The sequence below is a fragment of the Heterocephalus glaber genome, unplaced genomic scaffold (assembly GCF_053883595.1).
Source record: "Heterocephalus glaber isolate CG9 unplaced genomic scaffold, H.glaber_assembly_v1.0 deba00001504, whole genome shotgun sequence".
Classification (NCBI taxonomy): Eukaryota; Metazoa; Chordata; class Mammalia; order Rodentia; family Bathyergidae; genus Heterocephalus; species Heterocephalus glaber.
Window position 1 is genome coordinate 37,909,888 of NW_028258324.1, and position 24,002 is coordinate 37,933,889.

The following is a 24,002-nucleotide window of genomic DNA, read 5'->3' on the forward strand; positions in this document are numbered from 1 at the left end:
TCATTTTCTTCAAAACCTTCTTACTATTCTTGGTCTGCACTTTATTGTTGACTTCATTTTTGCTCTGCACCTTTGTGTCACCTTCTTTATAGGTCTACACATTCTGGTTACCTTCATTATCACTCTGCACATTCTTTTTACCATTATGCTTGCTCTGCACTTTCCTTGGAGCCATGTTGGCTCCATACAGTATTGTATATGCTAGAAAAGCACATAAAAAAGCTCCACAGAAAGTGTGCACAGATCTGTCTGTGACCATAATCTCTACTAGAGGAAGTCATGGCCACATGTCACAGTGGGGAAGATGGGTGCAGTCATGTTTGTCACTGGATGTGGGGTTCATGAACAGAAGCAAAATTTTGCCGAATGCTTCTGTTTTTGAACAAAAGTGTTCATGAACATAGGTGTTTGTGAACTGAGGTATTACTGTATATGCCTTGGTGTAGTTTTTTCTGATCATGACTATTTGGAATTCTATATGACTCACTTATCTGTATGTCAAATTCTTTTTCTATACTTGGAAAGTTTTTTGTTATTACTTCTATGAAAAGGTTCTCTAGTGCCATTTGTGCTGTCTTCTGACTCTTCATTGATTCCCATTAATCTTATATTAGTCTTCTTTGCATCATCTAGCAGCTGTTGAATTGATTTTTCTTGGTCTCTTGCTATTTTTAAGAGGTCTTTCATTTGATCATTGCCAACCATAGCCCTATCTTCTAGATCTGATATTCTGTCTTCACATTGGTTGACTGCTGTGTATACTTTCAGTAGAATTTTCAATCTCTTGGATTTGTATTCGAGTCTTTTTTATGGAATCCAGTTCTTTTCTATTTTGGGCATTTATAGTTTTCATGTCTTTTCTAAGCTCCTCTATTTAAAAAATCTGTATCTACTCTAGATTTTACTAATCATTTCCTTCATTATGATTGCCATCTCTAATTATCTCTGTTGATTTTTGAAGAGACTTAATGATCAATTTTGTTACTTCTGATGTTGATTTTTCATGAAATTCTACTGGCTTTTTCCAGCACTAAAAGAAGAAGAAGAAAAAAAGGAAATACTAACTTCTTGTTGTAAAGGTGCTTTACAATAACACTTAAGCTTGCAAATGGAATAGTGTTTGGTAGGCATACCTTCCAATAAAGAAAATAGAAAGTAAGTTTCTCTTTGGAGATAAAAATACCTATCATATTTTAAAAATTCTTAAGTCTTTAAGCTAAAAAATTGAACCACGATAAGAAGACGAGGCTTTTCACATTTTAAGTCTTTTATTGCCTGGAAATTTGTTCATTCATGGCTTTCATTAGGTTATTTATGGACAGTTGTTAGATATGTGGTGGAGTCACACCTCATTAATAGAATGTAAATTTTCCATGTGGTTTTGTTGCCTCTTTGCAGTTGTTTTGCTTTCAGACAAACATCTGTTTATGAAAGCTTGGCCTTTTTGTCTTGGGAGAGCTCTGCAGACATTTTATATTTGTTTTATATTACATATTGTTTCTTAAATTTTGTAGTCATACTTTACACTTTATTATATTCCTTTAAGAATTTGTACCCTAGATAGCTCAACTTGAAAGATATTTTTGAAAAAATGAGTATAACACTTCTCAAATTCCACATTGCATACCATAAGTATGTACAGTTACTATGTGTAAATTTAAAAAAGCAAAAAAAAAGTAACAGTTTCTGTTATCTAGAGGAGCAAAATGAAAATTACCAGATATATAGCCGGGTCTTCATTTAAGTTAGTTGGTTAGTTATAAAGTGTATTTTGACAATGTGTATAATGATTTGTGATGCTTTTTAAATTTTTAAAATAAATTGATTTATAATTTTATAATTCACATACTATAAAACTCACTTTTTAAAGCATACAATTTAGTGGTTTTTAGTGTTTTTACAAAGTTGTGCTACCGTCATCATCTTATCTAATTTCAAAAGGTTATGACATTATTTGTCAGTCTCTTATGACTTATGTTTACTAGTTTTATGTGTCTAGCTTACTTAAAGATAGATTTGATACCTAGGAATCAACCAAACCAAGGAGGTGACAAACCTATATAACAAAATGTATAATATTCTGAATAAAGTGATTGAAGAAGACTTTAGAAAATGGAAAGACATTCTCCCATTTTTGGATAGGCAGAATCAATATTGTCAAAATGACCATATTACCAAAAGCAACATATAGACTTAATGCAGTTCCTATAAAAATACCAATAACTGTCTTCACAAAGCTAAAAGAAGCAATCCTAAAATTTATATGGAACCAGAAAAGACCCAGAATAACCAAAGCAAAAAGAGCAGAACAGGAGGCATCACAATCCTGGATTTCAGATTATACTGTGAGCTATATTAATAAAAACATCATTATACTGGCACAAAAATAGACATGTAGACCAATGGAATAGAAGACATAGAAATAATCTCCTGTATCTTTAGCCATTTGATCTTTGACAAAGGGGCTAAAAATGACACTTAACAAATGGTGCTGGAAAACTGGTTATCCGTGTGCAGAAGAATGAAACTAGACCCGTGTCTATCACACTGTACTAAAATCAGATCAAAACAGACCAAAAAAACTAGATATAAAAACAGAAACACTGAAACTACTGGAAGATAAAATAGGGAATACATTTGAATCCATAGACAAAGTCATGGACTTCCTAAACAGTTCTAGTAGCACAGGAAATAATTTCAACAATCAACAAATAAGATTATACTAAACTAAAAGGTTCTGCACAGTAAAGGGAGCAATCAGAGTAAAGAGATAATCTACAGAATGGGAAAAATTTTGCCAAGTACTCTTCTGATAGAGAACTAATATCTAGAATATATGGAGAACTCAGAACAATTAGATCCCTGAAACAACCCAATCAAAAAAATGTGAAATGATATGAATAGGCATTTCCCCAAACAAGTCCGAATGGCCAATAAGTACATGAAAAAATGTTAAGCATCTTTAGTCATTAGGGAAATGCAAAATAACTCAAATTTCATCTTACTTCAGTCAGAATAGGCCAACCACACAAAAAACAACAAATACTGGCAAGAATGTGAGAAAAAGGGACCCCTTCTACACTATTGGTGGGGATGTTTACTAGTACAACCACTGTGGAAATCAATAAACTTCTCAAGAAAGTAAAATTAGAAATTTCATTTGACCCAGCAATACCTCTCTTGAGTGTTTTCCCAGAAGAGTGAAATACATTATACTATAGTGATGCATGCGTATCCATGTTTATAGCAGCACATTCATAATAGCTAAATCTTGCCTAGATGCCCACCAACAGAAGAATGGATAAAGAAAATGTTGCACATATGCACAATGAAGTATTACTCAGAAGGATGACTTTATTTCATTTGTAGGGGCTGGGAATTTAGCTCAGTGGTTCCAGCACCTGCCTTGCAAGCGCAAGGTCCTGAGTTCAATCCCTGGTACCAAAAAAAAAAAAGAGAGAAGCCTAAGTCATTTGTAGGAAAATGGATGGATCTTGGAACCATAATGTTAAGTGAAATAAATGAGACACACAAAGTTAAATATAGCATGGTTTCTCTTGTATGAGAAACCCAAAATATAAATAAAGAGTAAAATAAAGGAGAGATGGTAGACAACAGGGATGCAGTCCTTTTAGAGATGGAGAAAAGGGAAGGTGGGGTTGGGGAGGGGAAAGTGTAGAAAGGGTGGGAAAGGGGATTAAAAAAATGATCAAAATATGGTATATATTTACCAGTTTCCGAAAATGAATTTAATTAACATATATCATAAATATATATCAGTAAAAATAGATTTGAGGTGGTTTACAATAAGAGATTCATTATAATAGGGTCAGTATAAGAGTTCAAAAACATTAGTAGAAAGTGAGGAATATACATGCCAAAAATTCAAGCTGAAACTAATATATTATTGTTATTAGGTACAATGTGTAAATGTAATACTTTGAATCTGGTAGTGTTTCACCTTCTCTCATGGTGTCCAAACTATTTTTCATAAAAATTTGTTTTTCTTAAAAAGAAGTCAAATCACACTGCTTTCTTATTTTGAAGCACTCTCTTGATTCTCATCGCCAAAGGCCATATTTCACATTCAAGGTCATGTATATTGAATGGGTGTGGTAATGGGGTAAACACGATGCTTCTTATCACATCAATTTACCAAAATATTTTAGAGAAAAATCAATATTGTATGTTAATTTTTGAATGTTGCAAAATATAAAAAATAGCTACAGAGTGAAATACAGAATTTGCCTGAAATACAACATAAGACTTCAAATAAATATGCTTGATTTCAGTTGCTAAGAAGTATGATCTCAGGAATTCTTCCATCCTTCCTGGTACACGTCCTATTTTTACCAGTAATGATTTTGTCCTGGGAACAACTGTAAAGTTCTGGCATACTAAAACCAAGCAAACATACTCACAAATGAGCCAAAAGAAAAGAAACTTACAGGCAAAATAACCCCCAAACCCCCAAACTCCACTTTCAAATCCTTAGTTTAGTATAAAATTCCTTTATAATATTCTAAACTTCTCATGGATCTGGGCCACTATTGGGCCCTCTAGAGAATGTTTCTGCCTGGACTTACCCCCTTCCCCCACTCCACCTCCTTTTTCAGCCCATCAGATTCTTTTCCTTCAGTCTCAAATCCTGTGACATTTCTGTACAGATGTTCCCTAGTGTGGGCTTCTGAGCCACTCTTTCCTTACTCTTGCTATAACAGTGTGTTATTGTATAATAGAAGGCCATCTAATTAGGTAGAGAATGAAGTGGTAATGGGTGTATATTCCTCCATAACTATAAATTCCTCTAAAGCAGGGCTCATCTTGTATTCACTTTTGTATCCCCCATGCTTTGTATTGTTTCTGACACAGTTTATGTTTAATAATTTTCTTAAAATTAATGAATGAATTCTGAATGACAGCTTGTGAAGTATAGGAATTGCAGGTAATTCTTTTATTTGAGCTTAATGATTTTTTCTTTGGTATTTCAGGATAAATGGATATTTTCCCCTGTGTTCCTTATTCCCTTCTTCAGTGCACTGAAGTATGGCTTCTAGCGCTCATCAGAGTACTGAAATTGCTGTTGCTGGGTCAACAATGACCTAGTTTCCAAATCTGGTGGACCATTTTTTTTTTTTCCCCATTCCTGTCATTCTGGAGCTTTCTGTAGCATTTGACAGCATTGCAGCTTATCCACTTTGAAACTCTCTACTCTTTTTTTTTTCTAGAAGACTATACTTCCATATCTTGTATCAATTATCACATCTCTACAGGTTTTTCTTCCTCTGACATATCTTAAGTGTTTGTTGGTGTTTCCAGGCTCTGTGTTTAGTTCTTTTCCTTTTGTACACTACTCTGAGGCATCTTGGTCACTGTCCCTGTGCAGCTCTCTAACCATCATCCCAAGATTGGGGTTTTTAGCTCAGCCCTGTTGTGTAAGCCTTTTTCTTATCCATGTAGCTGCTTCTGTGGCATCACCACCAGAATAGTTTAAAGTTTCACAAACTTCACATGTTTAATACAAATTTCCCACTAAACTGTTTCTTTTTCTATATTGTCTTTCATTTGGAGAAAACGCACCATCTACTCAGTTACTGAAGCCAGGAATCTGGCAGTTCTCTAGGATCCTTCTTTACTTTCACGGTCATGTTAGCTATGAAGAGCTCTCACCTTTTCCCCATTTAAAATATTTTTTTTTCATTATTCCAGAGTTACTGCTTTCTCTCTTCAGTATTGCTGCATCTGGGGAATGGAGAAATTGCCACTGTCCAGACTAGTGACCTCATTTTGAGTCTCACTATATTCAGAACTTGTTAGTTATATAGGTTTATCAAACAATAAATAGCTGTGGTTTTTGGACCTGGCATTTCCAGGACCACTGCTTTTCTCTCTCTTTTTTTTCTTTTGGTACTGGGGATTGAACTTGGGTCCTCGCGCTTGCGCAGCAGGCAGTGAAACCACTGAGCTAAATCCCTGGCCCAACCACTGCTTTTCTCAAAGACACACACACACACACACACACACACACACACACGTTCCTGATTCATGCCTTATAGTTTCTTCACTGGCCTGGACTGCTATATACCTTGAAAGACTTGAATCTTTTCCAGAGATAAATTAGAAAATGTTTTTTAAACCTCCTTCTACATGCATTGAAGTAGCAGGCAAATGACAATGATATGTTTTGGAGAACCAAAATTCTCTTTCTCGACCCAGAACTGATCCTGAGCTGGAATCAAGGGCTTATAAAAAGGACAAACTATGTCTTTCTTCAGCACAATGACTTGTATTTTCCTTCTGGCTATCAAAGTATTTTGTGTTTTTCTTATACTGACCAATTCTCTGATACCAGCTGGGTGTCTTACTCAGCTCAACTTACTTAATTCTAGCACTCTCTTTCTAGAGATAGCATCAGATCCTACAAATTAAGGGCTTAGTCCCACAAGATTGCCCCCACTTTAGACACTAGTCCCAAGTCCAGGTTATCACCAATCCTTCTAACTGATGGTCTGTATAAATCACAGGTTCACATGACTCCCTCCTCAGGTTTCATCACTTGCTAGAAAACTTCACAGAAGTCAGGGAAATAGTTGACTTATGTTTACTTGTTTATTATAAAAGGTACAACTAAGGAACAGCCAAATGAAAGAGATTCATAGGGCAAGGTAGGGGGGAAGCGTCCATGTCCTCTTCAGGCGTGCCAGCTTTTCAGCATCTCCATGTGCTCACCAACATGGATGCTCTCTAAACCCTGTCCTTGTGGGTGTTTAGAGAGCCTTATGTAATACAGGCATGAGAATTAAATCGTTAGTCACTGGTCATTAAGCCACCCACTAGTACCTTTCCCTTTGTTGACTTTGGGGATTAGGGCTAAAAGTTTCAACCCTATGATCACCTTGTTTGTTCCCCTACAGCTGGTCCCCATACTGAGGTTCTCCAGGAATTTTCAGTCCTCTCACATCATTAGCATACAAAAACCATCATCATTAGAGATTCCAAAAGTTTGAGAAACTGTGTGCCAGGAAACTGGGGCAGAGACCAAATATATATTTCTTATGTCACAGGGGCAGTTACCATTTTTTCTGAGGTGGACAGGGAACAGGTTTGCCTAGGCTACCTCTTGGCTGGCTCTCAGTATGTGCTCCAAGTCATGAATCCCTGCTGATTCTGTGGAAGGAGGACAGATACATGCGTATGGCTCGTTTTACTTCAAAATAGAGTAAAATTATAGATGGATGGAGGTATAGCTATATAGATATTCATTGTTTTTGTTGTTGTTGTAAAAGTCAGATGCTAAGGAGATTGCTTTTTTGTCATTATTGTTGTTTTACACATTTATCTTTATTCTCTTCCTTCTGTCACAAAGGATTTGAAATATGCAGCTATGAGACCCGATAGAGGTTCTCACTTAATCTTGTAGGCAGGATTTTTTTTTTAAACAGGAGAATAGGGTGATAGGGTCTCCTTGTTCAAAGATGATTAAAAATTAAGCATAGTACTTGCTTCTGATTAATCTGTATTTACTTAAGTGAATGTATTTTTGATTGTCTACTGTCTAGGGTTAAAAACGGGATCAAAGCATGATTTTTTTTTGAAAAGTTGAGGGCTATTTCCAAACTTGAGGGCAAATATGGTGAAAATAGGTAATTTAAATGTGTGTGTATGTGTTTTTAAAGAAGTAAATTACCTCTGCCAGCAGATTTTATGGCTTTTTGGCAGAGATAATTTGCTCCAATATGGTTTCCAAATTGAGGTAAATTACTCCTTTTACAAAGTTAAATTTTCCTAGAAGAGTTAAACATTTCATCTTTGAGAAGAATAGCTTATTAAAATATTGAAAGCTTTTCATTTGTTGAACAAGCAATGTGAAGCTTTGTTTGGTGGGGGAAGAAAAGAGATACAAAGACAAGTCTTGCTTAGCCAGAGGGAAAAATCCAACACTTGGGGGAATGAAAAGAGGCAAACTGCAAGATAAGATGAAAGAAGGAAGGTAGGAAGATACCCAAGACATCTCCTGACTTTGTTTATATCCTTAGGATGAGCCTTGCTGAGGCCTAGTCAAGACTTTCCATTCTCTTTCAAATATAAGGCCTGGTTTTGCTCTTTATAGAAAATAAGTTCATTGTTGTTTTTGACATCATGTCAATTTTTCTCCTTAAGGGATAGATAATTAGAACTCTGAGGAAGAAAAGGTCCTATGTTCTGTTTTATAGATAATCATTTTCTGAACCATCAAGTGTAATTCAGCTTCAATCTTCAGGGAAAATGAAGATTAGAATTTATTAAACTCTGGGAATTTAATGTTCATCACTAGTGTTTCATAAAGGAGAATGCCAGCTATTATCCTTCCTTAGAAGGAAATGGTAATAAGAAACCATTTTAAGAAGTAAGATTTATGGCAATATTAGGAACTAGAAAAGCTATGGCAGCTGAGCATCCATGACAATCAGGGCAACTGGGGCATCTGAGTTGTTCTTGTGCTCTTTTGTCTTATAAGAAAACAACAATGGGCTGGGGATTTAGCTCAGTGGTACCGCTGCTTGCCTCGGAAGTGTAAGGTCCCAAATTCAATCCCTAGTACCAAAACAACAACAACAACAACAACAACAATGGCCACCAATTTTTGTAAGTGTACCCATGCCCTAAAAGCAAATAAGTAAAAAATTTACTCATTAAATGAAATATGTATTTTAATGAAATATGTTAATCTCTGACAAAGATAATTTATTGAAAAGATAGCAGCTAAAGAGCTTTCCTTATTCTTTTCATAACTCTTCTCCTCCCCATATAAAATACTCATATTTGAATAGTCTGTTGACTCAGGACAGAGTAGGTTGGTAATCTTGTCTTTACCTAAGTCATCCAAGGAGGTGAATAACCCAAATACAAAATGTCAGCCCCTTAGGCTAGAAAAATCCAATGGTGTCTAAGTAGGTAAAGTTCATCCAACTCATTACCTTTAAACAAACTGGCTGGGAAGGTCCTAACTTTTCAATGACTGTGCAGTCAGCATCTATGCTTTTTAATGTTCAGTTGTATTCTGTGGATAGTTTGTCGTCTATAAAGTTACTTCAGGTAGTTTACTGTAGAATTTATGTTTAAAATATTACACTTTACAAATTCTGTTTCTGTGGTGTTCACTCAAAGCAGTGTAATTTCTCCAATTAAGTGAAAACATATTCTTTAGGGTACTGGTTTATTTCTTGTGGCTGCTCGTATAAATTACCATAAAGTTTGTGGCTTAAAATAATAGAAATTTATTCTTGCACAGTTCTGGAGGCTAATGTCTGAAATCAGGGTGTTGGCAGAGCCACACTCTCTACCAATGCTCTAGGGAACATATTCCCCATTTTCTTTCAGCTTCTCGTGGCTTCTGTCACTTGTTGGCTTGCAGCTGCATGACTCTGTTCTTTGTCTTTGTGGTCACATTGTTACCTACTCTTTTGTCTGAAAACTTCTTCAGCTCGCATTTAAGGTACACCTGGATAATCCAGGATAAAATCCTCAAGATGCTTATTTTAATCACATTTTCTGCCATATAAGGTAATATGGGTTCTGGGGATTAGGACCTGGATGAGTCTTTTTGAGGGCCACTATTCAGTTTTAGTAAATACTTCATCCATTTTATTGGTCCAAAACATATAGCATGTTCATTCTACCTATTTTACCTGCATTGAAACTATGCCATTCTAAAATTCTGGTAGATATAGAGGGAAGTGAATATGTAAACTTTTATCTTTTTCAATAATCAACCTAAATTTAATTATTCATGCTATGGATTGTACTATCAAATAAAAAGTAGAAAATCTGAAAGATAATCCCAATGTGATTTGTAATTGACCTTAGTCAACTATTGTGTTAAAAAATATTAAAATCATTAACATTTAAAAATCATGTTTAACATCATTTATGTATTGGAAAATACTGAGTGTAAGGGAGACATTTGGATTATGCTGAATGGATGTTGAAAATAATTGGAAATCTTCAAAATAGTTGAAAGCAATTTATTTGGGATTGAAATATTGTCAGTAAAATCTGTAAATAACATAAATTATGAGCAAGTTAGCAGGAGTGTTTCGATACAAAGTACATGTAAAAGATAGATTGCATGGGATTTGTTTCTGATTTAATTCATTTTTCAGAGGCCAAAAAGTATTTGTTTTCACAGTATTCAATAAGAAGGGAACATATAATGTCAAACTTTAACCTTTCTCTGCCTAAAACTGGACTTCTCTACACAAATGAGTATTTATATTATAATCAAAAATCCACATCAACCAGTTGGTGACCACAGTGTCAAGTTAGTCTATACATAACTACTGATGAGGTTTAATGGATTTTGGATGCTCTTGGTGTGCTAGGCAAGTGGTGCTGAGTTATTTAGAGAGGTCTTTTTTTCAGACATATCATTTATGTTAAACTGCTTAGATATCTTGTCCTTGTTGTATGGTTCAGTTCATTTAAAAATGAAGACTGGAGCCTGAGGCCACCCTAGTTGTCCATATTTACAGAGTTCATCCTGAAGCCAGGGGATATATTTCTAGGAACTGTCCTTAGATTCTTGGCTGGGTAGTGTTTTCCTAGTGCTTCTGGAAAGATGTAAAATTAGTGGAATGTACAAGAAAAGGTGTTTTTAGGATATACCTATTTGAGTGCCAAAAAGGATATGTGTAGGGAACAGTGAAATAGAAGAATGATTCATTGAATCCTAATGATGAAAGGCCTAGAGTACTAGTTTTAGAAATGTGGACTTTCTTTCACTGATCCTCTCCCTCTCATTCAATCTCTTCTCCCTTATTTACTTATTTCATTTTATTTACTTAGATTGTTTCTGTAGTTGATCATTCCATAATAATTTCATCTGTTTTTAAACAAATTTCTGAAACTCCTTTCCAAAAGTATATTTTGATTTTTGATTCTAAATTTTCTATCCTCTACTTAGTTGAAAGCAACAAACAAAAAGCCTTGGGTTTTATATTTTAAATTACTGCCACTTTAACAGAAAGAGGTTAAGATTCCTGATGTTACTCTTCTTTTTAAAATGCCTCATGTTTCTAGGCGAAATATGGAAATTTTGCTTCCAAAAGGTCATGGTTTCTTCGTTCTAATTACATTCTTTGAAATTCTGACAGCGTGGGTCCTGAAAATTATACTACCCTCATTCTTAAATGTAGTTTTCATAAAATTCATCTCATTTTATGCTTTCTTTGAACAGAATTTAGGACTTCAACAATTGTTCATAAAAACTACAGGTTTAGAATTTTAAAAACTAGAATTCTTGCTTTGTTATACAATTAAAATTATTTTGGTTGTGTTTCTGGTTGAATCATCTAAGTCACACTGTGACTAAGAAGTGTAATTAAGATGGCTGCTTTAAAATATAATGTAGAAAACAATCATTTCTTGCCTTTCATCTTGGAACTGGGACCATATGATTTTCTGAACTTCATATGTCTAAACGGTTGTTTTTCTATGTGGATTCCATTCATATTTTACTGTCTATTCATTCTTTTATATTGAATATCTATTCTATACTAGCCTTGGGAATACAGAAGTGGAAGGCATGGACCTTGACTTTAAAGAGAGTTGAAGGCTTGTGTGACAGACAGGCATATAACAAATAATTATAGCCCACAATAATAAATGCCATTATAATTATAAGACAAAGTCCTTCTTGTGGCATAAACCCTGTAACCCACATTCTGCAACTGATTTCTCCTTGTCAGTCTGTCTGTTTTTCAAATACATCCATGTGCATATTGCTTATGCTTTTTACTTTCAGATTTCCCCATTTTTGGAATGGAAGCCTTTTGCAGTGATTATTTCCTTTCCTGACTTTTTGGCAGCCCCCTTCAATATATCAGCTTTACCTTTAAATGTTAACAAAGAGAAAAATAAGGTGTCTTATAAATTATATGTGAAATACTTAGCATGCTTCAGTTGATATTTAAAATGGCAGAACCCATTGTCTTAAAAATTATTTATGCCATAAAATGTGGAGCTTTTTTGGAATATAGGATTAGGTGGGGATTTATGTGAATATATGAAAGAAGAAAATAGTACCTCCATTTTAAGACAAATAACTTTCAAAGCAGCTTCAAGTGTAATGGTCACAGTAAAGTCTTATATTCTCATATTTTATTTGTTTTTAAAATAAAAGGGAATACATCACCCTTGCAAAAGGGAGAGATCGTCTCCTTTACTTATTTGTTATATTTTATATAAAAATTACAAGGCTTAAGAAGGCGTTTACTAAAAAATGAAGCATATGTAAATAAAATACAAGATTATATATGTAGATAATTTATTTGTTTAAGTTCTGAGTGAAGTACTGAAAACTTGAGAAATAGCACTAGTTCTCTGACCTTCCCCATTTGTCATAAGAAGTTGGTGTAGTAGACATTTGATGTCTGCCAAGTTTCTGTTTCTCCCTCTTTTTGGAAGAGTTGCTGCATTACCTTTTTTGGTTCTCTTATTCAGGTAGGTCCAGTCTAGTTCAATCTTTTTTGAGGAATGTGCATATGACCTAGCCCAGGTCAATGAACATGTACTTTCTCTGGCCACTGTAGTAAGGTAAGGTGGGCAAATGACCTAGGCTGAGTGGATTAGAAGTCAATTTCTGGGCTTTGGAGGTATTAAGGCGAAAATTATTTCTCATAAAATTCCTAAGTAGAATGAAAAGCTGAAGATCTTCCACATGGAGAACTTCCACATGCAGATAACTAGAGACATAGGCTATGCAGAGAAAAGCAGACCTGTTATATGTATGGATATACCACTGGATTTTCACATAATTGATCAATAAAGGCTTTTGTGTTGTTATTGTCTTCTTATGCTAGTTTTAATTGTTCTTTTTGTGTCATATGTAAGTCATACAGTCCAGGCTAATTCATTTGGGTAAGCTAACCTCCAAGTCCATTCTAATTTCCATATAATTCGATTTTCTGCTTTTAGTACATTCAAGTTAGATTACTAACTGAATGAGTTTAGACACATAATAACTGGATATTCTGAAAAGACTACTCCATTTGAGAAACATCAATGGAAGAGTTAAGAGTAATTGTCCTACGTTTTGGTCTCATTTATGTTTTTTATAGCCTACTACACTCTGTGAGTTTTACTTATTGTTGGTCTACCAGTATTCATTCTTACTAGGGCCTGTAAAATAAGACAAAAAGAGAAACATTGCTTTATAGTAGAAATGATAAGCAAAAATTATCCCTTTCTGAATCACATACAGAAGTGATCACTTTCTGAGCTACTCTTACCCCTTGGTTAATAAATGTGTTTTGTGATGGTGACTTTTGAAGAATGCTACATGCACCTGAAGAGAAAGTAAGTACCTGAGGGATGCCTGATGAAACTATGTTTGTAAGAGGGTTCCTGAGGTAGTGAAATAGAATGGGAAGAACTTGAATGCAGAATCTCCAAGTAAGAGTGTTGACTTTATATTTTAGTTAGCTATAACCTTGATCATGTGAAACCCCCTTCCCCCTTTTAAATGGTTGGGTTGTTGTGAGGATGATGTGTTACTGTACGTGTGAAAGCATTTTATGTACAAACCCTGCTAGAGGGCTGAAATCATTTGAGAATGAATGAGCTTTGCTTATTTGGTGAGTTTCATTGATGTGTTTGTAGCAGAAGCAACAGATTGGAAAATACTGGGAGATAAGATTACACATGTAGATAGTTTCAGATTTTGAAGTCTGGACTGAGGAGTTATGTTTGTTTAAAAATAAAGAAGCAAGTATTTGTAACTTCCAGGTGCCTTTCTCCAAATCATTTAAAAAACTTTTCCCTTTTCTTTTCATTTCTACAGGGAGTACAAGATTTTAACTCACCTTGTGGATGTCAGTATGTTCTACGTCTGACATTTTGTTGCCACATTTATCTTTGTAAAAATAATATACTGTAATTATATAAAGAAGATAGTTTGATATAGTGACTGATAGAATACGAGAATGAATAATAAGGATGTGTAAAAGTGTTTCTGAGAGACTAAGACAGTGGTGGTGATATTTACAGAAGGAAACAGATTGGTAAGGGGCTCATGATGAGGTGATAAGACATCCAGGTGTATTTTGCACAGGAATTTGTACATTTAAGAATAGCATCTGGGTAGTGGAATCTCTGAATAGACTTGGAATGTATACTCATTGAATTTTGTATTTTAAAGGGTCTGTTCATTTGGGCTATATAATAAAAGATGACAGACTAGGTGGTTTAAAAACAAAACATTTATTTCTTATTATTTTGAAGGTTGAGCTGCCTAAGATCAAGGAGGTTGTTTCTTTCATGTATTTTCCTATAAGAACACTAGTCTCATGTTCTACCTGCATGGCCTCACCCTTCCCAAAGGCCTCACCTGCAAATACCATAACATTAGGAATTAGGGCTTTCAACATTGATAGGTCTCATCCCTGTTTGCCCCCAGCTGCCTAACCTCCCAGAGTGACTGTTCCTAGGTGCCTGAGCCCGAAAACAATGCTCTCACATCTTATTGCTACCTGACACAACATGCTGTATCTGACACAACAAAACGTTAGCTGTTGCTCTGTCAGCCATTGTCATGTAGCTGTTGCTACTCAGCTAGTCTCGCTTCACTGATCCCACATTCTCCCATCCCCCTAACTTTATCTATAAAACCCAGCTCAAAAAACTTGACCCAGACTCTCCTTTGAAATTATTCCAAGCAAGTCTTGCTTAGAACCCCAAATTTAGTCTGGCTGTGTTCTTTTACTGGATCATCACCATTTACCTAACATCTGGTGCTGAAAACCTGGAAGGTGGCAGTCTAGAGCCCTCCACACCCAAGTGTGGCTCCCCCGTCTCAACCCCTTCTGGGTGATAAGAAACAGTGACCTCAGTACTTTTAGCCCACTGCTTCCTGATATCTGCCTAAATCTTACTTCTCAAGACTGTAGGGTAAGTTCTCCTGGGAAGCAGTTGAGGATGTCCATCAAGTCCTAATTAGGCCCAATCTCCAGCTTTGGCCCGGGTGCAATGGACCTATCTGGCTTTCTTTCTTCGTCAGGGGGTTGCTTCTTTTGATCTCAATTGCCATTCTTCCCATTGGACATTCTGAGCCCTGACCTACCATGAGAAGAACTGCCTCTGTCACTCCTAAAAACACCCACTCTAGGGTACTTCTTCAATAACCTGTCTCAGCTTGGTCTCCAATCTTATCTCAAGCCAAAATACTTCATCTTTTTCTATGATGTGGATGGGCCACTTTACAAGCTGAATAATGGCTATGTTTGGCCAGAACACCATTGGTTCGATTTTCTAACTTTTTGACTATTTTTCCAGAGTTCAGGCAGATGGGAAGAAGTTCCTTATGATAGGCCGTTTCCACCTTCTGACCTCATCTTTCTCTCTGTTCATTCTGTTCTACATGCCAGCCTTTGGCCCCAGATTCTTCCTCACACAAAAACTTTGATTCTGCAAACAGACCTCCCACTCTGTGCCCCTTGCTCTCTCCTTTGTCACCTGTGACCTCATCTTCTTCCCAACAGACCATCTCTGCTGGGTCCTCTGACCCAAACCTCTCTCTTCTTTGTGAGAGGTTGCCAGCACTAATGGCCCTACCCACGTCCACATCCCATTCTCCCTCTCCAGTCTCTCCCTAATAGAAGCTTGCCTCAGTTCCTTGTCATCAAACCATTCACATTACATTAAGGAATTCAGTCATCTCACTTGCTCCTTTTATCTCCTGGCACAGTATTCATATCATTTTCACTATCACTGTCCTCCCCCTATAAGTTTGGACAATGGCTGTCCATACAGCTAATGAGACCCACACCCAAGATGATCACAGACCCAGGGACATTTGCTGTTCCTAGACCAGAACCTAGATGGAGCCACGAACCCGGTTGCAGAGATTGGGGAAAATGCCAAAACTATCCAGTACATTCTCACCAGTCTAGACAGGGACACCATTAAGTCCATCAACTTTGACAACCCCCAGAAATCTATCAAGACCCCTGAGAAATCCCAACCCAGTTTATGGCCTGTCTTGCAGAGGCACTAAAAGCCCACACCTGCTTAGATCCCTCCTCAGCTGGGACAATTGCTTTTTTAAATTTCATTTTCCAGGCAGCCCCTAGCATCAGGGCAAAGCTCAAAACATTTTTGGATGGTCCTCAAATCTCTATGGCTTATTTCATAACCCCTACCTTCAGGGTGTACCAAAAACTGAGAACTTGACAAGCCTCCAGAAAGGCCTCCAATAAATTTGCCCTCCAGCTTCTCACAACAGTCTGTCCAGGCCAGTTACCAAAACAAAAATCTAAACGCCCTGGGCCTTGCTTTCTATGAGGCAGAATGGGACTCTGGACAAAGCAATTCCCAAATCCATGGACCCCCACAAAATCCTGTCCCCTGTGTGGCTTAGAGGGCCTCTGGAAGTTGGAATGTCCCCACTCCAAAATGAGAGTGGGAGCATCCACTCCCATGTGTGGCACTGCTGACCAAATAGAACCTGTTCTTCTAGGTGAAGACTGACAGGGACTGTGGCTCTTGTATCCCCAGCCCATCTCCACAAAAGGGCCCAAGGTAATTCTTCTGATGGAGGCTAAGTTTGTCTCATTTCTCCTTACACAGAGGCCACTTATTCCTCTTTGTCAGCATTCTTGGGACCTACAGTTAAATCTTCAATATTGGTAGTGGGAGTTGATGACCAGCCTTTTCATTCCTATATGATGGCATATTAATTTTGGGGGAGACACAAACATGCAGTCCATAAGAAGTCCTTGAGATATCATTTGACTTTGATTTTTTAAATACTTGCTTGAAAAGTTGAAAGAACTTTTTCAGCTAAGACGTTGAAAAGTTCAAAGTGGGAGGTAACATAGTATATTGATAGTGGTATAGTTAGAATCTTAATTTGCTGACCCCAAGCTAGTGTTTTTTCTTGTTCATACAGACTTCCCCTGGCATCAGATTACAATGGAAGCTGTAAAGGTAGAGTAAGGGTTATAATGAGGCCCAACTATACGCTAGGCAGAACACAGTATAATTTCTTTTTGTTGCCTGCAGGCAACTCTGAAGATACTGATAGCATAGACATGAAAAAGCCAAATTAGACCATTTAGATAGGATGGATGACAAGGAAAAACTGGCCTATGAAGACTTGGCAGCTGATATACAGAAGTATGAGGTCATTCTTATTTTCATGCCAATTGGCTCTTAAAGCAGTAGAATATGATCTATCTTTAAAAAATTTATGGGGCTGGGGATTTAGCTCAGTGGTTCTGCCGCCTGCCTTGCAAGTGCAAGGACCTGAGTTTGATCCCCTGTACCAAAAAAATTATTCTCTCTTTAATGTGTAATAGCTGTACATATTTAAGGGGTACATCATGATATCTCAATACATGCGCACATTGTATAATAATCAGATCAAGGTAATTAGTATTTCTATCTCCTTTTTTATGTTTGGAGCCTTTGAACTCTCTCTTACAGTAATTCATAAAATGCGTAATACATTACTGTGAACTCGAGTCACTCTACTCTGCTATAGAACATTAAGACTTATTTCTTCTGAGTGTGTTTTGGTATGTGTTCTCCAACCTCTCTCCATCCCTCCTCCCTTCTATCCTTCTTGCCTTCTAGTAATTACTATTCTACTTTGAGATCAACTTTTTTTTAGCATCTATGTATGAAAAAGAATGTTTATTTCACTTAATGTAATGTCTTCCATAGACCATGAGTTTTGATTCTAAACTGTCTTGTTTTTGATTTCTGGTGTTGCTTTCTATTTGTGAGACCTTTAAGTTTCATTTTCCTAATCTGTAAAATGGCAGTAACAGCAGCAAAAGCTACTTCATATGGTTATTGTACACATTGATTATACTTGTTTCTGGTTGCTGCTATAATAGATTGCAAAAATATTTAGTGACTTAATACAGCAGTAGTTTATTATTACAGTTTTGGAGATTAGACCTCCAAAAATGGATTTTTTTGGTTCATTTATGGTGTCAGCAAGGCTGTGGTCCCCTTGAAGGCTCTAGGGGAGAATTCACTCTTTGATTTTTCAGCTTCTAGGGACTGCCAACATTCCTTGGCTCACAGCCCCTTCCTAGCAATGGCATCACCTTAACTTCTACATCCATTGTCACCTTTCCTCCAGTTCTGACATTTTTGCTTCTTCCATATAAGGACCTTTATGCCCCCCTCAATACATTGGGCTCATGTAGATGATCCAGGAGAATACTGTTATCTCAAGATCTTTAACTTAATTACATCTGCAAACATCATCTGGAGGTGTTAGGAATTAGGATGTGAACATCTTTGGGGCCATTATTCTCCCTACAGTCTACCCCAATGAAAATAACACTAATAAAGATGATGAGGAAGAGTAACTATTATTAGTATTTTACTTACTTAGAAAGTACTTTTAATATTTTATCAAAGAAAATAAATTCTTCTATCCCAAATCATGTAAGGAGAGGAAGGCTGGCCTAATTAATAAAGGGATTGAGCTTGTTATTTGATAAATGATTCCTCATCCTATTATTAAAAGACTTCCTTCACAAAGATGACTGGAATGTTTATATTAGTCCCTTTTGATGATTTAGGCATTGAAAGGCTAGCAAAAGGCAATCATATCTTCTGGAAAGAAACCAACTATCAATGTAGCACAAGTGTGGTATTAGGAATGTCAAGAAAGGTGATGAAGGGATGTGAAACAGGACAGGTGGATTTTGATTTAGAGTAAGATGAAGGTATTTTTTATAGCAGAGAGCCAGCATTTATGTTTGAAATCGTGATCTACCTGTTTTGCCTTGGACCTGGTGAGGGGACAGTCTTATACAAAAGATATATAGAAAGTTTTAGTCTCTATCTCTGATCCTCCACACACAATTTCAAAAAACACTAATACTACCAAACTCCTGAGTCTGTTTTTGTTATTTTTTTAAAGAGAAAACTATGGATTCAAATGGTCATAGTCAGGAAAGTAGGAAAAAAACCCCACTTGAGTGAAGCAGCAATATAAGAAAAATGGCCATCAGCCTTTTAAAAGCATTAGTGGAAAGAATAACTCTTGCCTTAATTTTCCTTCTAATTTATTACAAATTATGGGTCTACTTAGACAAAAAATAAAGAACAGGCTGTCATTTCCATTAAAAACACAAATCAGACAAATTGTTACACAGCAGGATGACACTTGCTAATTTTGACAGCCACTCAGTGTATTCATTTACTAGCTTTTCTCAGACACAATACCTATGTGGCTTTTATTTTTTCAGACTTTCCACTAACACATTTTCACATATTTGGTGTTTTGTCAATGTGTGGCAAGAATACATTAGAATTTTCTTTAAATAAAATACCACATGTTAAAATAGCAATTTTAAATAAAAGGATGTAGATTTTTAAAATACAGATTGTGGACACATTCAAAACACTTGATAGTAAATAAGAGCTCTCAGTTATCTGATCCTCCCTTTACTTTCTAGCCTTCTTTCTCAGCTCCTAGGGCACTCAGTGCCAGCTAAGTTCACTCTTTTCTGCTTAGCATTTGTGTATTTCCCTTACCCCACTAACTGCCTTTTGTTATTGCATTATTCTTTCCTAAAGAAATTTAACTTCAACATTTTTGCTATCTGGAGAAAGTTTTGCTCTCATCATCCAGAGGTGAAACAGGTTTACATTTCTTATTAAAGCTCCAGCTTCAAGTTCTAGGCTTGATATAAATCATGTGTTATTCTGAGAAGTGCTCAGTACCTGTGACTCTGAAGTTACTGGGGTGCGAGCAGGTCACTTATGGATTGGTGGATTGGACAGCTATCAAGCATGTTGCTGAAGTTTCATCTTTAATAATTTGTAGTCACGAAGCAGCTCAGTGGTCACACAGTTAATTCTAATTCTCCTAATAAATTGTTACTGAAATCCTTATGTCCCACTTTTCTCCCTGGACACTTTTTTCTTCTAGGTATTAAGAATGCAATTCTATGGTATTCATAGGCCCTTGTGAGCCCCTTATGGATCTGAGAGGTTGATGTCAGCCTAAAACTCTCTTGAAAAATGCTTCAGAATTTTTACTCAGAACATATTAAAGGAGTGTTATCACTCTATATTGAACTGGAGGGTACCACTGCCTCTTTAAAAATTCACATCCCAAGAAGGTCTTGGAACCTTATTCTCCCTTGCCTTTTCCATCATTCTCTGTTTCTTTCTCAGAAAGAACATGTGAAAGGTTGTATAAATGAAAATTAGAATCCATTTATCTTCATTTAGTCATGATTGAATTCAAATTTTTATGAATTCTTGTAGCAGTTTTTTTGAGCATCTACTATTTGCCAGGTCCCAGATATAAATGGATGAATAAGACAGAATCTTGTCCTATGGATAACATCACCAATGACATGGTATCGTATCCCCAAGAGAGTCTTCCTGACCCCAAGGAAGGGACTGAGGCTCAGTCCTCATGGTGTATTTGACAGGATGCTTTATTTTCAACAGGAATTAAAATATAGAAGGTTGTAGAAATCTCCACATAAAATATTAATCATGATTTTCTAGGAAATTATATCTTATGAAAAAGTAGAAAAATTGGCAATGAATTCAGAGTTGCAAGTGTAAATAAATACATGAACTAAAAATCCAATTATATTTATAAAAAGATGAGGTTTAACCAGTCTCCCAGCATTATGGTTTGTGTTTAGATGTACCCCTAAAGCATCTTGTGGATGAGTTGGGACTTTCTTTTTCAGACGTAGTTGAATCTGGAATGTGTGATGGTGGGGTTAAAGGTGTGTGATTACTAAACCACTACATGTGAATAAGATAAAAGAGGTAGACAGGTGCTGTTAAACTCGCTTGTTGCCTTTGCTACCTTGTGTGCGCCATGTTGTTTCTGCTCTGCCATTCCTGTTTGTCATCCCTGCCTTGGAGTCGGCTGATTATGCACTGAAACCTCTACAAACAGTAAGCCAAATAAACCCTTTCCCCTCTCACTTTGGGTGTTGGGTATTTTGTCTCAGCAATGAGAGAAAGGTAACACACCCAGGTATCCAAGCTTGAGGTAAAGTCCAACACTTTTATCTATCAAGTGGTGTCAACAGATTAATGGATCGGACAACCATCAAGTACATTGCTGAAGTTAAGCCTGATTCTTCAAATAAGCTCTTATTTCTTCCTGAAATTCTCATATCCCACCATTCTCCTCACAATCAACCCACAAATCAAGTTTATATGGGTTAGTAAAAACTAGCCAAATAAGGAAGGGTTTTTGGAAAAACAAGTTTAAAATTTTCATATCTTTGTCATAACCATAATTTGTTTTTAATGTATCCAGTTTTGATACCAAGTATCAGAAAACAGAGATCCAGGGTGTTCTGGAAAAATCAATATTTGAGGCTGTATGACTTCAGTATAATGACTAATCAGAAAGACTAACTGTATAATGACTTCAGTATAATGACTAATCAGAAGGACTAACTCCCCAAAAAGTCTCAAAGGAGATATGATCTAGGTTTATGGAATTATCAAGTGTGTGAACAGGGAAAATATGAACTTGGCCATCACATCCAAGAAAGTGTTTTTACCTTTGAAAAAGGAGTGTTAAATGAAAGGTCACAGGAATTATATTTTATTGATCTTAAGGTTTATGCTATGGGATTCCCTAATATGAAATCACTTTAAACTAAATATTTTTTGCTCTTACAGTAATTAGCCCCTTTGGGTCAATTTCAAAACTGTTCTACCTATTTTTTGAATTTAGTTATGTCAAATGAATCTTTCATAAGATTTTCAGAAGAAGGAAATTCTTTATTTCAGCGAGTGGCACAGATTTATTAAATTGATACCCATTAAGTAGTGGGTGGTAATTCATAGCGGGTTATTAAAGAAATGGGTAATGTTAAGTGTGTTTCATTTAGCATTACAAGTTAATGGGGGGCAACTATATTTTTTCCTTAAAATGTGCTTTGGTATTTCTGCCAGAGAACAAATACCAAGTTGACAATTCTTCTTGCTCAATAAAACATCCATTAGGTTATCTTGAACTAGTAGAGCTGCTGTGGCTTTTTTGTCTAATAAACAGAGAAAATTTTTCTCCTTTCAATGCCTGGAAATGTACCTGGCTGAAATTCTTCTTATTTTCAAGAAAATTGCAAAATACTTGCTGTGTATTTAGTCTTAAGCAGAATGGCAATGAAGACATACTCTTTGGATTTATATACTAATGGGGTGGTTTCACTTTATTAGTTTCATAAATTATGTACTCCAATGGAATTACTTGTTAAATTGTATCATGGGTGAGTGAGGCCTCTGTCTCTAAAACTGTGACATGCCTTTAAAATTTCATCGTATTTTGTTGGAAATATCCATGTCTCAGGCATACTTTATGATTTATTCATATTTCCTTTAGAAATATCCAGTATTTAGTACTAACCAGGTGAAAATAATAATACCAAGATAATTGTATGTATTAGTACATAATATAGGTATTAAATGTCTTTGTATTTTAAAAATTTTCAGCTCAGAACGATTTGTGTAGATCTCTTAAAAGTTGAATGTGATTTCCATGATATTGTACTAAGATGTGATAATGATAAACCATCTTCTCAAAACAAATATTTTATATTTTAGGTGTTTTATCTTTATTCATGTGGTAGTTTGAGCAATTAATGTGATGTCTAATTACCTCTATTTTTCTAATTTATCATCTCAGACTAATTTTTGGACTTGAACAAAAACTTTCTTTCATTGCTTTTTTATAGATTTAGGATCAATTTATCTTACAACTTTAAAAAGAACTGGGAAAAGATGATCAGCAGATAATATGCAGTTACTGGAAATTATTTGATTGTTTTTGAATTTTTAATGAACCCTTAAAAGTACCTATAACCGTAATTTATTTAACAAGAATCTTAAAATCAGATTCCCAATTACTATTTTGACTAAAATCAGTTCCATGTTCTAAATTTTGCATTAGGGCAAACAGGCTTGTTGTTTTTATTTCTACCCTTTAATTTCAGATTTTAAGGACATTGTCTAAGTTTTCATCCAGGTTCACTGCCCCCCACTCCTGTTCCCCATACTGTTATGCTAAAATTTCATTAGGTTATAGGTAAACATCACATTTCTTGGCTTTCTTCCCTCCACTCCTTTTCCCTTATATATTTAAATGTAGAAGAAAATTTGATCCTGAATAAAATATTCTTTTTAGTCAGTATTGCAAACAGACCATTATAAACCTCAAGCCTTTGTTGATGAAGTTCTCAAAAATAGGATTTATTTGTCCCTTTGCTATTTTGCTTAGAAAATAGTGGTAATGTTTTGACAAATGGCTGGTGAAATGCAGCTGACAGGGTGCAGTTGGTGGCGTGCTGTTATTCTAAACAGCTGTGCTGAGAAGAGTCATTTTGGTTTGGAACTTTGTTGATGTCTGAGTTCCATGACAGACTATCGAAGACACTTTAGCGTATTTAACATGTTCTCACAAATCATTAGAGTTCAGGCTAAAATCTAACCCCCTTGACTGCATACTTGATTACATTTTGAGTGTCAAGAAAAAATAAAATTGTTTTTTAAAAGAGCTGGCTGGTCTGTGGAAAGGCTGTGAAAAAACACCCTTTTCATGGAAACTGAGAAGTATGATATAAGCCTCAGGCTGATACCATAGAATGGCTTCTAAGATTGAGGAATTAGAGATGTCCTGTTTTAATCCTGTGTAACTCCACGTTCGTCAAACTGAAACTTCTTAAAACCTGATACTTTTTAAAGGGGTAAAAGATCTGGTTTCTTGGTGTATAAATACAAAAGCGATACCTATTGACTGTCTCTTCCCTTTTCCTGCCCTAGTGATGGGGAAGGAGAGTCCAGGCATTTTTCACCTGGATATGTAGGTAGGTGGCAGCAGATATCACATGGGTAACTTCCAGGACTATGACTTGTTTTCAAGACACGCTGCCAAGACATCAGTGTTAGGGGAGTGAGAGGATTAGGGTTAGGTTTCAGGGCTTCTCTGCACAACATGGCCGTAACATTAATTCAGC

General features: G+C 36.0%; 1 protein-coding gene across 4 annotated transcripts in view; it reads left to right on the plus strand.

Annotated features, from left to right (window-relative positions):
• Positions 1–24,002, plus strand: part of Ppm1l (protein phosphatase, Mg2+/Mn2+ dependent 1L) — a 351,730-nt gene that overhangs the window by 119,919 nt on the left and 207,809 nt on the right. The gene's annotated exons all lie outside the window — the stretch shown is intronic.